Raw genomic sequence first — 13,743 nt, 5'->3', positions numbered from 1 at the left:
CGAAGTCCCCGATTCGTCATAGACTTAAACTTCCAAAACCTCTTTGTGCACTTCGGTATGACCGAGTCATCCATTTCGGTCACACCGAGATCACTTAGTTGATCTAGGTTTTCAATCTCAGTGCAACCCATTAGAACTTTTCGGTCACACCGAGTTGCAGTAACCGCTTGCAGTTCTGCATCTCGGTGCCACCGAGTTGTTCCACTCGGTCACACTGACAGGGTCAGGTTATATATACTGACGGGTCAAATTTTGGAATTTTTTCCGAAACCTTTCACCCGCGTGTGACCTGCTCTGCCTCCTCGGGTCTCTGGATCGTCCTCTCGCCGCCAGCGACTTCCCGCCGCTGGTCTTCGCCGCCATCAACGGCAATCTGCCCGCCGTTGCCGTCGTAGCAAGTTCACCGTCGAAGTAGGGTATGAACTTGATATTTGTGCTATTCCTTAACTCCGATTCATAGCACATTGCTTTGCCATTATTCTTTCCACGTATGAAATCATCCTGTCCAGCGAAAGCATCCCGTAGATTAGATTTGATTTGAAAATTTAGGGGTAGGTCTCCGCCGAACTCATCTCGGACCGACCGAGTTGTAGAAATCGGTCTCACCGATTTGGCTTGCGCCATTGCACATGCGTTTTCGGTCTAACCAAAAATTGCAAATTGGTGTGACCGAGTTCGATTCTTTGTGAAACCCTAGCAGTCTCGGTGCCACCGAACTGTGACTCGGTCTGACCGAGTTCACTAGTTTAGATTCCAAAAGCTGCTTCGGTATCACCGAGTTTACAAATCGGTAGATCCGAAATGCTTTCTGTGAAGAACTAAAACTAAGTTTTTAAATCATCTATTTTGCAAAAAATCTGCACTTTGTGATGCTCATCTACTCTACCTCATCTACAATCTATTCACAGGGTCTGCTGACAGTTTGCCTGCAAGATGTCAGATCAAAGTGACAGCCAGAACAAGTCTGAGGAGCAGGTTCATATGAGTGAGGGCACTAGTCCCTCTAGCACTTCTGATGAGGGTAGCAGGAGCACACCAAGCAACTTGCCCAAGGAAGCCACCAGAACAAGGAAGAAGAAGACCTCAGATTCTAAGGATGAGGATTATGTGGCTGTTGAGGAAGAAGTTAGCTCCAAGAAAAAGGTGCTGAAGAAAGAGTATGGCTCAGCTGCTACAACAAAGCCAGGGATGCACAAGAAGGCTCCAGCAAAGAGAATTCCCATGTCAAAGGCCAGAGCCTCAACTACTGAAACCTCCAAGCCAACTGAAGAGGCAGTTGGAGAAGGAAAGAAAAGAAAAGAAAGGGTCAAGAATACCACTCCTAGAGTACTTGGTAGATCCTCCATTATGAGAGATTCAGAAGAAGAGGAGGAGGAAGAGGATGCTGCACCAGCTCCTAAGGCTCAGAAAATCATGGGAGATGCAATCAAGTCAGGGGCTGCTCCATCTAAGCCCAAATCTGCTCCCAAGGCTGCTGCTCAGAAACCCCCAAAACACAAGAGGAACACCAGGAGTATAACTGTTGAGGAGAAGAACAAGGCCCGAGTGCTTGAAGCTGAAGAAGAAGATGATCATTCTCTTGTTTTGAGGAAGTTGAAGCCCAAAATTCCTAACCAAAATGATGCTCACCCAGTCGCTGAGGACATGCACATCGGGAAAGATGCAGGACTGAGGTTGTGGAGACAGTCTGATCCCTATGCTGTTGGGAGGAGGACTGCAGTTGACTACAGGTTCCACACAAAGGAACAACAAGATTTCTATGAGATCATTCTGCTTGACAAGAAGCCCATAGTGTGTGACATGAAATGGGTGGACTGGGAGTTCATCCGGGAAAATGAAGATCACTTCCCTGGAGTGTATGACAACTTTAAGGCTTGTGGAGTAGATGAATTCGTTGGACAAAAGCTCACCAAATGGAATGATGAGTTGATCATGCAGTTCTACACCACTGCCCACTTCTATCCAGATGGGAGGATAGTTTGGATGTCCGAGGGTACTAGGTACCAGTCCACAGTTGATGAATGGGCCAAGCTAATCAATGCCCCAAAGGAACATGAAGATGACTTGGATGTGTATGCCACCAAGAAGAAAGACCACAACTCAATGGCAAACATGTACAAGGAGATCCCTGATAAGGCTTTAGAAACACATAAGTTTGGATCTGTACACTATCTGTTGTCTGGTCTGCCTACGGTTAAATGGATCTTAAGGCATACATTGCTACCCAAGTCAGGAGATCACAAGATGATCCGAGGACACTCCATCAACATGCTACAAATTTTTTATGTCCCCCAGAAGTTCAAAGTTATGAGCTTGATTGTAGAAACAATCAAAAGGACTGCTGCTGATCAAAAAAGGAGTTGCGGATATGCTCCACACATTCAGGAGCTCATCAACTCTAAAATGGGCACATGGACTTACCTGCTGGACAAGGAGCATCTACCTCTATATCCTGAGTTTGAAGACAACACTATTGTGATGAATGAGGAAGAACCATCATCAGCTCAAGTCCAGGAGAAGAGAGCCAAGGAAAAGGCTGAGAAAGCTACCCAGATGCCAAGTGTTGAAGAGGCATCTCGAGTCTTCCTGAAGAGCAAGCAAGATCAGTTAGGCTATATGATTCAAGCTACACCGAGGATTGAGAAGGGCTTGGCCACACTGACTCAGAATCAGGAGAGCCTCGAGAGGATTGTGGAAACAAAATTCTATGATCTTGATCTAAAGGTGACTGAGATTCAGACTGCAGTTGAGCAGCTTCAGGAGGAAGCAGAGAAGAGGAGAGGAAAAGCAACCACTGATGCTTTTAAGTGTGTGCCATGAGGTCCAAGGTCTGCTACAGTGCCAGTCTCAGATGCTAGAGCTTCAGTGTCAGCACCAGCAGCTACAGCTCCAGTGCCACCTCCAGCACTCACTCCATCAGCTCCAACTACTTCATCGGAAGCCTTCGTCCTTGGAGTTCTATCTACACCACCTCCCGAAGACCAAGCCTGAGAGACGTATAGCACTATGCATTTTTAAACTTTTTGGTAACTTGTTGCCAATGGGGGAGAAATATGTATAGATCATAGGCTTCGAGACAGAGTGTCTTGCTTTTTATCTCTCTTGCTATTTTTGTTGAACTACTTTATTGTGTGCTTGTGTGAGATACTTTATGTCCTTGTGAGATACTTATATGATCATGTGGTTGATCATATGCTACCTTAATGTTTGGTTGAATGATGCTATCCTTTATATTCCATATATGATCATTCACTTGCTTGGTGATGAGTGCATGCTTTTAATTTCTATCATTTTGAGCACTCCACCAAGATGTATGTGACATGGAAGAGTAACCCTAATCGATTGTGCATTTGCATTCAAAAGCAGATTTTAAATAATGCACAAATTTAGGGGGAGCTCTTGCTTATCACATACTTCTCAAAGCGACAATGTTTTTCAATCTTATAATCATTTGTCGAAGCTTTGATCTATATGTTGTCATCAATTACCAAAAAGGGGGAGATTGAAAGTGCAACTATCCCTGGGTGGTTTTAGTAATTCCTAACAACATATACCTCATTGAGCTAATGCTACTTGAAGATAAATATTTCAGGAAAAGCTCAATGATTGGCATAGCATGGATTAGAAAGTGGACTCCTCAAAATGCTAAGGACAAAAGGATTGGCTCAAGCTCAAAGCACAAGACTCTACATTTCATTTTTAGTGATCCAAGATCACATTGAGTACATAGGAAAAGCCAATACTATTAAGAGGGGATGAGGTGTTGCTTAATGAGGTTCTTGCTCAAAGTGCTTAGTGATATGCTCCACAACCCTCAACCACTTTCTCATATCCAAATATATCCCCAACTAAAAGTCAAACTCGGCCCCACCGATTTGATCTATCCGGCGCCACCGAGTTCACTTGACATAGCCACTACCACAAACCCTAGTCTTTTTGGTCCCACCAATAGGGATCTCGGTCTCACCAAGATGGGATTGTAATCTCTTTGTTTCCCTTCGTAACATTTCGGTCCAACCGAGATGAGCGATCGGCCCCATCGAGATTGCAGTGCAAACTCTCTGTTTCCCTTTCGTAACGTTTTGGTCCTACCGAGAGAGTGAATCGGTCCCACCGAGATTGCCTGACCAACTCTCTGGTTAGTCTATTACCAAAATCGGTCTCACCGAGTTTGTGTAATCGGTCTCATCGATAACATGTTATGCCCTAACCCTAATGATATTGGTCCCACCGAGTTGACATGTCGGTCCCACCGAAAACCCTAACGGTCACATTATGAACTAAATCGGTCTAACCGAGTTGTATGATTCGGTCCCACCGAGTTTGGTGATTTGTGTGTAATGGTTAGATTTTGTGTGGAGGCTATATATACCCCTCCACCCACTCTTCATTCGTGGAGAGAGCCATCAGAACATGCCTACACTTCCAACATTCATTTTCTGAGAGAGAACCACCTACACTTGTGTTGAGGTCAAGATACTTCATTTCAACCACATAAATCTTGATCTCTAGCCTTCCCCAAGTTGCTTTCCACTCAAATTATCTTTCCACCAAATCCTATCCTATGAGAGAGAGTTGAGTGTTGGGGAGACTATCATTTGAAGCACAAGAGCAAGGAGTTCATCATCAACACACCACTTTTTACCTCTTGGAGAGTGGTGTCTCCTAGATTGGTTAGGTGTCACTTGGGAGCCTCCGTCAAGATTGTGGAGTTGAACCAAGGAGTTTGTATGGGCAAGGAGATCGCCTAATTCATGAAGATCTACCCTAGTGAGGCAAGTCCTTCGTGGGCGATGGCCATGGTGGGATAGACAAGGTTGCTTCTTCGTGGACCCTTCGTGGGTGGAGCCCTCCGTGGACTCGCGCAACCGTTACCCTTCGTGGGTTGAAGTCTCCATCAACATGGATGTACGATAGCACCACCTATCGGAACCACACAAAAAATCTCCGTGTCTACATTGCGTTTGCTCCCTCCAAACTCCTCCCTTTACCTTCATATGCAATTATTTTACATTCCGCTGCTATACTCTTAGAATTGCATGTGTAGGTTGTTTTCTTGACTTGTGCTAAGTTGCTAAAATCTGCCAAGAATTAAAATTGGGCAAAGGCTAGATTTTTATTTGGTCAAGTAGTCTAATCACCCCCCCTTCTAGACATACTTTCGATCCTACAATAATATTTAATGCACTCTATATGAAAGTTTTTATTATACCCATCCTGGATGCCTATCATATTAGGACTAATTTTATAGCCAAAGCAAATTACCATGTTGTTCTAAAAGACTCTCAAAATAATATAAGTGAAGCATGAGAGGTCAATAATTTATATAAAATAAAACCACCACCGTGCTCTAAAAAGATATAAGTGAAGCACTAGAACAAAATTTATCTAGCTTAAAAGATAGAAGTGAAGCACATAGAGTATTCTAATAAATTCCGATTCATGTGTGTCTCTCCCAAAAGGTGTGTGCAGCAAGGATGATTATGGTAAACTAAAAAGCAAAGACTCAAATCATATAAGACGCTCCAAGAAAAACACATATCATGTGGTGAATAAAAATATAGCCTCAAGTAAAGTTACCGATAGATGAAGACGAAAGAGGGGATGCCTTCCGGGGCATCCCCAAGCTTAGTCTTTTGGCTGTCCTTGTATTTTACCTTGGGGTGCCTTGGGCATCCCCAATCTTAGGCTCTTGCCACTCTTTGTTCCAAAATCCATCAAATCTTTACCCAAAAACTTGAAAACTTCACAACACAAAACTCAACAGAAAATCTCATGAGCTCCATTAGTATAAGAAAACAAATCACCACTTTAATGTACTATAATGAACTCATTCTTTATTTATGTTGGTGTTAAACCTACTGTACTCCAACTTCTCTATGGTTCATATCCCCGATACTAGCCATAGATTCATCAAAAAAAGCAAACAACACACGAAGAACAGAATCTGTCAAAAACAGAACAGTCTGTAGTAATCTGGAAGTTTAGAATACTTCTGTAACTCCAAAAATCCTGAGAAATTAGGACGTCCTAAATAATTTGTATATTGATCTACTGCAGTTGGAATTGGTATTTTATCGCTCTCTGGTTAAAAATTAAAATTATTCTCATGAGTGCATACTTTTTGTTTTTTTCCAGCAAGAACAAATAACAATCACCCAAGAAGATCCTAAAGGCTTTACTTGGCACAAACACTAATTAAAACATAAAAACACAATCATAACAGAGGATATATGATTTATTTATTACTAAACAGAAACAAAAAGAAGGAGGAAAAATAAAATTGGGTTGCCTCCCAACAAGCGCTATCGTTTAACGCCCCTAGCTAGGCATAAAAACAATAATAGATCTAGGTATTGTCATCTTTGGTAGGCAATTCTTCAATTAAACACTTATAACCCTTAGGAGGTTCTTTGTTTTTGCAAATGATCAAACTCCTAGGTAGGAAATCAAGAAATTCATTTGTAGCAAAAGGTTCCTTAACGATATCTAAAAAGTTGGGGTGAGCACTTATTGACTTGAGATCTTCATTTTTCTTACTAGAAGATTCACCCTTATTTTTAGGAACATAGATAAATTTGTCAACTTTGGTAGGAGGGGGATTTGAGGTGTTTTTAATGGCAGAAAAAGCGGACCCCAAGTTGGTAATAATTTCTTCGAGTTTATCAATTCTAGTGGAATCTTGATCTATCTTTTCATTGACTATGGATTCCTTTTCCTTAAGATTTTTCAGAGTAACTCCTAACTTAGATCCATATTGAGTAATTTGGTTGTGGATCTTTTTATCCAAATTTTCAATTAACTCTACAGTGGAAATCTTATTTTCAATAATTTCAAGCCTTTGCATCACATGTTCCAAAGTTAAAATAGTTCCATTGACCAAAAGAGGTGGTGGGCCTAACAAATCTATCATAGCATTATAAGAATCAAAAGTATAGCTTCCCAAGAAATTCCCTCCAGTGATGGTGTCAAGAACATATCTATACCAAGGAGTGATGCCTACGTAAAAATTGCGGAGAAGAACGGAAGTAGATTGCCTTTTAATATATCTATTTTGAGCATTGCAAATTCTATACCAAGCAACTTTTAAGTTTTCTCCCTCCCTTTGTTTAAAATTAAGAACTTCATTATCGGGAGTGTTAATAATGATAGGAGAACTAGCCATGAGGGCAAATAAATGATCTAACACATGGACACACAAGAGGCAAGTGAAAAGAGATGAACGGAAAAAGGGCGAATAAAACGGCAAAGGTGAAGTGGGGGAGAGGAAAACGAGAGGCAAATGACAAATAATGTAATGCGAGGGATAAGAGTTTGTGAAGGGTATTTGGTATGTCTTGACTTGAGCGTAGATCTCCCCAGCAACGGCGTCAGAAATGGCTAGTTGACGGGAGATCAAATGTTTGACTTGACTTGGTGCAAATCTCCCCGGCAACGGCGCCAGAAATCCTTCTTGCTACCTCTTGAGCATGCGTAGGTTTTCCCTTCAAGAGGAAAGGGTGATGCAGCAAAGTAGCGTAAGTATTTCCCTTAGCTTTTGAGAACCAAGGTATCAATCCAGTAGGAGACTACACGCAAGTCTCCTAGTACCTGCACAAACAAACAAGAACCTCGCAACCAACGCGATAAAGGGGTTGTCAATCCCTTCACGGTCACTTTCGAAAGTGAGATCTGATAAAGATTATAAGATAAATATTTTTGGTATTTTTGTTGTATAGATTGGAAAATAAAGATTGCAAAATAAATAATAAACTAGAATTGTAGATCAGAAACTTATATGATGTAAAGTAGACCCGGGGGCCATAGGTTTCACTAGTGGCATCTCTCAAGATAGCATATATTACGGTGGGTGAACAAATTACTGTCGAGCAATTGATAGAAAAGTGCATAGTTATGAGAATATCTAGGCATGATCATAAACATAGGCATCACGTCCGTGTCAAGTAGACCGAAACGATTCTGCATCTACTACTATTACTCCACACATCGACCACTATCCAGCATGCATCTAGAGTATTAAGTTCATAAGAACATAGTAACGCATTAGGCAAGATAACATGATGTAGAGGGATAAACTCAAGCAATATGATATAAACCCCATCTTTTTATCCTCGATGGCAACAATACAATACGTGTCGGTTCCCTTTGTGTCACTGGGATCGAGCGCCGCAGGATTTAACCCAAAGCTAAGCACTTCTCCCATTGCAAGAAAGATCAATCTAGTAGGCCAAACCAAACTGATAATTTGAAGAGACTTGCAAAGATATCAAATCATGAATTCAGAGAAGAATCAAATATTTTTCATAGATAAACTTGATCATAAACCCACAATTCATCGGATCTCGACAAACACACTGCAAAAAGAATTACATTGAATAGATCTCCAAGAACATCGAGGAGAACTTTGTATTGAGATCCAAAGAGAGAGAAGAAGCCATCTAGCTAATAACTATGGACCCAAAGGTCTGTGGTAAACTAGTCACACATCATCGGAGAGGCTATGGTGTTGATGTAGAAGCCCTCCGTGATCGAATCCCCCTCCGGCAGATCGCTGGAAAAGGTCCCCAGATGGGATCTCATGGGTACAGAAGGTTGCGACAGTGGAAAAGTGGTTTCGTGGCTCTCCTAGATGTTTTTAGGGTATAAGAGTATATATAGGCTAAGGAAGTAGGTCGGTGGAGCTACGAGGGCCCATGAGGGTGGGGGCGTGCCTGCCCTCTTGGGCACGCCGCCCTACCTTGTGGCCGCCTTGTTGCTTCCTTGACCTCCACTCCAAGTCTCCTGGATTGCGTTTGTTCCAAAAAAAAGATCCTCGCGAAGGTTTCATTCCATTTGGATTCCGTTTGATATTCCTTTTCTGTGAAACACTGAAATAGGCAAAAAAAAACAGCAATTTGCACTGGGCCTTCGGTTAATAGGTTAGTCCCAAAAATAATACAAAAGTGCATAATAAAGCCCATTAAACATCCAAAACAGATAATATAATAGCATGGAACAATCAAAAATTATAGATACGTTGGAGATGTATCACATACCAAGCAACAATCCCCTGAAACAATTTCGGAAATGAAGCTTCAAGCAAAGAGATCGAAATCCACGGGTTTGAGAGCAAGAACACGGGAGAGAGAGCAATGGGGAAGTTTTTCTGGAGATAGGTGATGATTTGGTGTAAAGAGATAAGTGAGAGGGGCCACGTGGGGACCACAACCCACCAGGGCACGCTTGGGGGTCCTGGCGCACCCAGGTGGGTTGTGCCCACCTGGTGCACCTCCCTCTGATATTATTTGCACCAAAAATTCTTAAATATTCGGAAGAAAAAATCGTATTAAATTTTCAAGGCATTCCGAGAACTTCTATTTTTGGGTCATTTTTTATTGCACGGAAAATTCAGAAAACAGACAAAACATGGCATTTTATTTTATTTAACTAATAAAGACAGAAAACAAAAGGTAGGGACAAAAGGTAGTGCTTACTAAATTCATCAACTTCATACCTCTTAAAAATGATCCATTAATAAGGTTGATCAAGTCTTATTAACAACCACTTTCGATTAGCATGAAACCGAAGAACTTTCATAAATCACTAAGTTACCTCAACGGGGATATGAATGTCCCCAACAATAAGCAATTCATATTTCTTTTTGGTAGTAGGTAGAGGTATTTCAAAACTTCCAATAGTGATTGTCGGAGATTTTTTCAATAACATTAATACCATTCACTTGGAATTGTTTCTTCGGAAAGTGCACCATATGCTAATTACCATTGGTATGAAATGTGACCTTGCTTTTATTGCAATCAATAACAGCCCCTGCAGTATTCAAGAAGGGTCTACTAAGGATAACTGACATGTTGTCGTCCTCGAGCATCTCAAGTATAACAAAGTCAGTCAAAATAGTAACATTAGCAACAACAACAGGCACATCCTCACAGATACCGATAGGTTTGGCAATTGATTTGTCAGCCATTTGCAAAGATATTTCAGTAGGAGTGAGTTTATTCAAATCAAGTCTTTTATATAAAGATAAATGCATAACACTAACACCAGCTCCTAAATCACATAAAGCAGTTCTCACATAATTCTTTTTGATAGAGCAAGGTATAGTTGGTATTCCCGGATCTCCAAGTTTTTTAGGTACTCCATCCTTAAAAGTATAATTAGCATGCATGGTGGAGATTTCAGCTCTGGTATTTTTCTCTTATTAGTGATGATTTCTTTCATATACTTTGCATAAGGAGGCATTTTCAAGATATCAGTCAAGCGGGTACACAAAAAGAATGGCCTCGGCATTTCAGCAAAGCGTTCAAATTCTCCATCATCTTTATTTTTAGTTGACTTAGGTGGAAAGGGAATAGGTTTTTGAACCCATGGTTCTCTTTCTTTACCATGTTTTCTAGCAATGAAGTCTCTTTTATCATATCTTTTATTCTTAGGTTGTGGGTTATCAAGATCAACTAGTGGTTCTATCTCAACATCATTGTCTGGTTCTTTACTATTTGGTTGACTATCTTTAGGAACCTCATCATTAACTTTTCATTATCAGAAGGTGAGTGTTCACAACCATGTTGAGTTCCAACACCTCTAACATCATTTAAGATTCTAAATAACAAGTCACTCAAGCGAGCAATCATATCAGAATTATATTTCAATTGTGAAAGAACATGTGGTGCCCCCATGTTTGGTTTTGGTAATTGATGACAATCTCGATGGAGTAATGGTTGCCTTGAGTTATATTTTAAGGTTTTGTCCATAGGCTTTTCTTGGAGTACATGTGTTGGTTTCAAGGAGAGTTTGTGTCGACCAAGGTGTTATTCAAGGAATTATCCAAAGATTGGTCATGTGAGAGTTGAGCTTATTGCAAGCATGTCTTGAAGAAGAAGATTGTGTGATCATTCATGTCTACCTTCAAGACATCATCCAAATGAAGAGAATTGGAAAGGTTCAAGGTTGATCAAGACTAAGTCAAGAGTGAATCAAGTTGATCAACTCACAAAGCGCAGAAGATGTACCGAGAGGGATCAAGTGATCCCATGGTATATTAAGCATTGTCAATTACGCTTTGTGTACTAACCCATGGTCTTTGTGAGAGTTCTGTGTGGGGTTAGGTTGTCGTGTGCAAGTTCAAGTGATGCATCACGAAGAGATCAAGTGCTTGAAGCTTGCCATCCATTGTGGTGACAATGGACTTGTGAAGATGTGCGGAAGAGTTGCTCACCCATAGTGGAGTATGGGGGAGCAATCTACTAGTCTTCACCAAGCCAACGCAATCAAGAAAGGTGGTCCAACTTGAGGAAGTCAAGATCGTCATCATCTAGCTCAAGTGGACTATGTGCAAGACAAAGGTTTGCCCTTGATAGGTTTTCTATTTTGCCGGTCTCGTAGTGGTAGTTGGGAGACCGGGTTATAGGATCGATTGCCGTACTTTCAAGGGGGGGCTCTTGATGAGTAGCTTGATCGTAACGTTTGTAGAGAGCTCAAACCATTGCATCCTTGCATCATCTTTTTTGGTTCTTGTTTGGTTCTTCTCTTTGTGAGTTTTGGAGCTTATGGTCATCTTGGTGACAAGCTCGAGTTCATCGAAAACGGAGTTCACTCGTGTCTTCTATGATGTTTTCAATGTTGGAGGTTTTGCCGGTTCTTCTCAGTTGGAGGTTTCACTCCTCTTTGCCGGTTCTTCTGCTATTTTGATGCTACTCGTCGTCTTGTTTCCAACAAGCTTGAGTTTGCTCAATTTGGAGCTCTTATGAAGAAGTTATGGCAGTTCTGGTTTTCTCCTTGCGGTAGTACCGCGGTCAGCAGCGGTAGTACCGCTTATAGCGTCAAGCCGTAGTACCGCTCCAGTACCGCTCTACTACCGCCTCGATTTTGGGTCCTGCACTTTTTGTGTCGGGTTTAGCAGTAGTTGCACGGAAGTAAGGCACGGTAGTTGCTCCTATAAGCGGTAGTACTGCTCCGGTCGGGCGGTAGTACCGCTACTGCATTATTGCCGCCGTACTCTGCTCTGCCCTGCCTCTTTTGGTCCCGTGTTCTGCTCCTCCAGCGGTAGTACCACTGGGGTGAGCGGTAGTACCGCTTATATGCGGTACTACCGCCCCAAGGTTCATGTTTTGTTGCTCCTTTTCCCTGCTTCTTCCGCCCAAGCGGTAGTACCGCTCGTGTGCGGGCTGAGCACATAACGGTTGGATTTTTCCCCTCCTATAAAAGGGGGTCTTCTTCCCCAATGAACCTTATCCTTTGAGCTCGTGTTCTTCCCCCATTGTTGACCTTCTTCGAGCTTGCTAACTCTCAATCCCTCCATGGATTCTTGCTAGTTTTTGAGGGAAAAGAGAGAGGAGATCTAGATCCACATTTCCACCAAACACTTTCTCCTCTATGTGAGGGGAACCCCTTGGATCTAGATCTTGGAGTTCTCGGTGTTCTCCTTCTTGTTCTTCCTCTCATTTTCCTCCCTAGCATTAGTTGCTTCGGTGGGATTTGAGAGAGAAGGACTTGGGCACTCCGTGTGCCCTTGCCATTGTATTTGGTGCATCGGTTTGAGTTCTCCAAGGTGATACATGGAAGTTACAAGTTGAGAAGCTTACTACTCTTGGGTGCTTGGTACCCTTGAGCTTGTTCCTCTTGGGTGCTTGGGTGCCCTAGACGGTTGTTGGTGTTCGGAGCTCAATCATTGTGGTGTAAAGCTTCGGGCAAGCGTCGGGGTCTCCAATTAGGTTGTGGAGATCGCCCCGAGCAATTTGACGGGTACCGATGACCGCCCCCAAGGGTTGCCAAAGTGTACGGGTTCGGTGACCATCGTCAAGGGTTGCCATTTGTACGGGTTTGGTGATCGCCCTCAAGGGTCCCTTAGTGGAATCACGACATCTTGCATTATGCGAGGGCGTGAGGAGATTACGGTGGCCCTAGTGGCTTCTTGGGGAGCATTGTGCCTCCACACCGCTCCAAACGGAGATTAGCATCCGCAAGGGTGTGAACTTCGGGATACATCATCGTCTCCGCGTGCCTCGGTTATCTCTTACCCGAGCCCTTTTACTTATGCACTTTACTTTGTGATAGTCATATTGTTTCTTGTCATATATCTTGCTATCACATAGTTGCTTATCTTGCTTAACTTAAGTTATTGGTGCACATAGGTGAGCCTAGTTGTTTTAGGTTTTGTGCTTGTCAAATTAACTGCTAGGTTTATTCCGCATTTGTTCAAGCCTCAACCGTAATTATTTTAAAGCGCCTATTCACCCCTCTCTAGGCGGCATCCACAATCTTTCAAATTGTTTCATAACATTTGCATTGAAGTGATCTTGTTTTCTAATGTAGTTTTCAAACTCATAAAGGCATTGGCTAGGGTGCATATTGTGAGGATTGTCATTATCATTGAACTTCATAAGAGAATTTACCTCTACCACCTTAGGAGGTGGTGGTGTATTAAGCCCATGTATTTCTTCAATAGGAGGTAAATTTTTAACATTCTCGGCTTTAATACCTTTTTCCTTCATAGATTTATTTGCCTCTTGCACATCTTCAGGACTGAGATATAATATACCCGTCTTCTTCGAAGTGGGTTTAGCCAGTGGTTCAGGAAGAGTCCAATCATCATAATTTTTCAATATGTTATTCAATAATTCTTCAGCTTGCCCAACAGTTCATTCCCTGAGAACACAACCAGCACAACTATCTAGGAAATCCCTAGAAGCATCGGTTAGTCCATTATAGAAGATATCAAGTATTTCATTTTTCTTAAGAGGATGATCA

The sequence above is a fragment of the Triticum dicoccoides genome, chromosome 6A, assembly GCF_002162155.2.
Source record: "Triticum dicoccoides isolate Atlit2015 ecotype Zavitan chromosome 6A, WEW_v2.0, whole genome shotgun sequence".
In the NCBI taxonomy this organism is placed as follows: domain Eukaryota; kingdom Viridiplantae; phylum Streptophyta; class Magnoliopsida; order Poales; family Poaceae; genus Triticum; species Triticum dicoccoides.
This window is presented reverse-complemented; position numbering follows the sequence as displayed.